We start from the raw sequence: 4,979 nt of genomic DNA, 5'->3' as shown, positions 1-4,979 counted from the left end.
TCAGGTCCTCCTCTGTTTCAGCAAGCAGGGTTGTGTCATCTGTATAATGCAGATTGTTGATGAGTCTTCCTCCAATCCTGATGCCACATTTCTCCTCATAGGAGCCCAGCCTCCTGGATAATCTGTTCTGTGTATAGATTGAACAGGTATGGAGACAGGACACATCCCTGGCATACAGCCTTCCCAATTTTGAACCATGCAGTGTTTCTTTGCTCTGTTCTGATGACTGCTTCCTGGTCCAAGTATAGGTTTCACATAAGCATGATCAATTGTTCTGCGATTCCCATTCTTCTCAGTCAGCCATAGTTTTATTGCGGTCCACACAGTCAAACACCTCTGCATAGTCAATGATCATAGGACTAGGAAATATTCTGAGCTGTTATACACAAGGTGTCTAAGCATCAGAGCTGTCAGCAACTCACACGGCCCTCACTCAGACACCTTCCTTCACAGAACGCCCTCAGAAACACACCACCTTTCCTGTTCAATGCTGTCTGAGGCGAAGACCCCCAGGCAAAGTTTGGAAACAAGTCCTCAGCCCAAGACAGGAATTTATAGCACGAAAGTCAACTGTTTGTGCCTGTCTTTAAGGGAAAAAAGTTTAGTGCTTATAAATGTAATAGCCTTAAGTGATAAAAATCCTATTAATGAAGATGCCAGATATCTTGCAATGCCAACATTCTCTGCCCCATGCCTTTCCATGCTGATCCGCGGTCCCTGCTGGAACTCCAGTCCCAGGGCTCAAAGGAATACCTGATTGGTCCACACCACAGTCCATGCACCTCCATTTCCAAAAGGGTCTAATCTCTTTGGTATTATTCATTTGCATATTTTGGGGGAGAAAAATGGAGAGGGAGAAAAACAGGAAAGTAAGAAAATGGTAGGAGTGGTATCTTATATTATATGCCACTATTTACAACTCTTTGAATGTAGGTCTAACATCCTCAGAGGAAACTCTGGTGGCCTAGTGGTAAGAAGCTGCCTTGCAATTCCAAAAACATGTGGTTCAAATCCATCACCTACTCCACCAGAAAAAGATGAGCATTCTCCTCCCGTGTCTCTGAAACCCTGCTGAAGCATCAGTTCCAACTCCAAAGTACTCAAAAACAACAACATCCTCAGAGTCTCATTGCAATGGGTGCAAGAGACACCAATAAAAAAAGCCCCGATGCGTATGCATCCACTTCTGCTTTTATAAGTCATATTCGTCACATGCACACAAAACAATTCTTATCAAATTGCAGTCAAATACTAAGCATTTGACTTTCTAATTTCCTTTGGAGAAATACAAAAGGAAGAAGAATGAACGTGCAGACAGTTATTGATTTTGTGGGTTTGTTTTGCACCATCCAAAAAAAGAATTACAATAAGGCTCTGTTAGGAAGGTATATTTTATTACTTGATAGGCATAAAAGCAAACCAAGGAAAGGCAAAATAGCAGGGACTCTATATTCCTTTACAGGGGCTGAGTGTATACGAGCCAGACCAAATAAAAAGCTTCACAATATTTTTTTCACTTCTGAAATTTAGTATTGTCATTAATTTTCATAAAACAGAAAAGATAAGTATTAAATATATTCTCCTAACTGACAAGCATCATGAAATTTGGGCTTACAAGTTTGGTTCTAATATGTACACACACCTAGACTTGATAGTCTCCCTTAGTTCCATGGAGAGAAAAAAGAAAACAAAGCAAAATCGGAAGTGGTTGGAAGTTACATATTTGGCTGCCAGGTCTCTTTGTTTGGGAACCGAGAGACCAAATTAGTCATTTTGAGCAACTCTGTCTTAGACAGGATTCACCAATAGACTGGCTCTGAAATTAAATGGCAATCAATGCTTTTCTGGAAAGCTAGATCATATTTTCCTAATTCAGGAGTTTTTAAACTTTTACTTTCTTAAAAAGATAATTAAGAGCTGTATTTCTTCCTAGGTCAAAAAGGGTGAGAGGAGTTTTCAAAAAGAATTGCTGATTATGTAAGGACATACATCTATCTATAATAGAGTCTTTAAGGTTTTATTGGTTGTACATACTCACACAAACACAGGGGCACAAGTGGTCCTTATTTGTAAAGACAAAGCCCAGTTCTTCCCATAATGCACACACAAAGAGAAGGAAGGTCAAACAGCAAACAATTCAAAACACTTAAAAAAATATAAAGTGTTAAAGGCCATATAAACATACCAAAATGAGCCCAAAATAAATGAGTAATAAACTCCAAAGTGGAAAAAAAAATCACAGATTAAGCAGAGGAAATCCAAAGCCAACAAGTCAAAATTCTTTCAAGTGTAGTGTAGTTGCTTCCTGTTCCTAGACTGCCTGCAGGGGGGACTGTGGAGGGGGTGGCCCTGAGATGCGGGCTGCCCAGAGGTGAGCTCCCCTCCCTCAGCCAGGCTTGCTGGAGCCCTGCCCTGCAGCCCAGAGAGCTGGACGCCCCAAAGGACTCTGGCCACCCCGCCGGCCTGGTATTTGGCTCCCAAGTCACCTAGCACACAAGTATGATAGATGATGATGGATCACGGCTTCACCAAAGCCGTGTGAATTTCCCAAGGACACTGATTATTCTAATCGTGCCCCCAGAAGAAGCAGTTTCACAAAAGCCTCCAAGGAAACCTCCCATTCCTTGTCTGCCTGACACAGACCACACTACAGAAAGCAACCAATCCCGATATGGCCACCTCCCTTTGACGCGCAGATCCCGGCTCCAAACCCATTGTTCGGAGATATGATTTAGCCTGGGATGAATTTTTAATGAACGCCCAGAGTTATAGCACTGTGGAATGGCCACCCAGGCTTCTCCCTAGGGGAGATAACAGTTTATAAATGCTGGCCATCAGAGCTTTCCTAACATTCTCTTGTTGTGCTGGACATTATGCTTTGAAAGGTTATCTCTGTCTCTCTCTCTCTGTGTCTCTCTGTCTCTGTCTCTCTGTTTGTCTCTCTGTCTCTGTCTCTCTCTCTCTCCTCCTTCTTCTATTGCTTCCTGGCTTGCTCTCTTTCTCTTTCTCTCTTCCTCCTTTGTTCAATGTTTGTTAAGCTACAAAAATATCTGAGAAACAAGACTCTTCGAGGTGAAGTCATAGTTATAGAATTTGCTCACACCAGATAACCAGTGTGTCACGGCAAGGCCTAAAGAATCATGTATGTTGTAAAAAAAAATGAAAGCTGTAAGAAGAAAAGTGCTGTGTAACATTGCATCAAATTGAAGAGGTCTGTGACTTATCCGAGTAATTTCTCCCCTGGAAGGTTACAGCTTCTTCAAAGGGACTAGACCCTGAGCCTTGCAGAACAAGAGCTCACTGACTGCTGCTGGCCTCTGAGAATGTTCCTGATCAATACAGACAAAATGAATACTATCACACAAGACTCAAAAATTCACAAACCAACCATTGTAAAAACGGAATTGATGTGCTTGCAGCAAAGAGCATATTTTTAGTGCCTTCTTAACACCCATTATGACCCTATTTTCAATGCTTGTGCTTTTAACCTTCCCCCTATAAGACCTCTCTTTTTTCCAATTTCACTCATTGATATTGTGTGTTTGTTTAATTTCCTCCCTTACAACCATCCCACTAACAAGTACTTATGTGAAAGCATTTAAGCCAGCTATTTCAGTCTCATGCTCTAATATTCCCCTTTTAGAAAACTAATTATCTATTTGTCCATCGGAACCAATACTGAGGAAACAAACACGTTCCTTTTGTTAAAGATCCTCTGTTCCACTTGGGAACTTTGGGAATCTGCACCCTCTTCAATTTGTGATGTCTCAGAATCTGTATAAACACAGCAATAAAGAGCTGGCGGAATTTCTCAGGAACAACTTAAAACGTCTACATCAGACGAGGTTACAGACCTGGATCTGACTGAACTCAGGCAGAGTTCATGAGCCAAAGTCTGGGAAAATGGTCAATGCAGAATCATGTTCGCTCAATAATTACACTTCACACGTAGTGTGTGTTTTCTTTATCCTGATTGATCCATCTTCAATGATTATAATATTATGAAATAGTTTTTCCTGATGAACAACGCTCAGCATATTCAACGATAATCTCTATTTCCTAAGTTCAACAAAACAAAAAAGTGGGCAGGGAAAAACAATAGACTAGGCTTCTGGAAACTGAGATCCTGTTCCTGGCACTGCCACTAATTAACTGGGAAATTCTGAACAAGCCTTTTCATCTCTCTGGGAATCTATTTCCTCATCTGTAAAATCACTGAATGAAGACAGCCCCTAGGGTCCCTTCCAGCTCATATTCTAAGAGTCCATCAATCTCTGTGTGATTGTGGAAGTAAATTCCTAGAAAAGACCACATCTATGTCGTTTGCTTTGTATCATAATCAGCATAGCACCATGTGCATATAAACTCAAGGAAAGCCATCGACCGTTGACAAAGACAGCAATTTCATTTGGTATTATAAAGTTGACTTGGATAGACTCAAGGAGAAGATGAAAAGCAATAAAATGTTAACTTTTACTGAAATCCACCATATGCCAAATTGGCACCATTCTTCTGCCCCCCCCATTATATGCCATTATCTTAATTAATCTGTCAAAACAAAACATAAACTTCACTATATAGATAGATATTTGGCAGATAAAAAAATGGGAACTCAAAGACTCTGTGTTTAACTCATGATTTCACAGTAAGTTTCTTTTTTTAAATTTATTATTAATTCCAATGAAAATTTACAGAGACTTTGGATTTCCATTCATTCATTGTTGCACTTTTCTCCCCTCCCAACCCTCCCCTCTAGTACACTACCCTCTTGAAAAAGTAAAAGAAAAATTCTCTCATTGTTTTACAAACTCTCCCCAGGTCCACTCCAGCATGCATCCCTTGCTCTAGACACCTGTCATGACAAAAATACCTAATCACATATGCCTTTTAAACAGTTTTCTCCCTCATCTGCTTCAATGCTGTATACATTATTGAACCCATCCTTCTCAGTCTCCCCCCAACTCCAAGGTCAGTCCTGT

Source organism: Elephantulus edwardii, unplaced genomic scaffold, assembly GCF_000299155.1.
Source record: "Elephantulus edwardii isolate Elephantulus edwardi_28Jun2011 unplaced genomic scaffold, EleEdw1.0 scaffold00088, whole genome shotgun sequence".
NCBI lineage: Eukaryota > Metazoa > Chordata > Mammalia > Macroscelidea > Macroscelididae > Elephantulus > Elephantulus edwardii.
The sequence above is the reverse complement of the archived record's forward strand: the minus strand, read 5'-3'. Positions refer to the sequence as shown.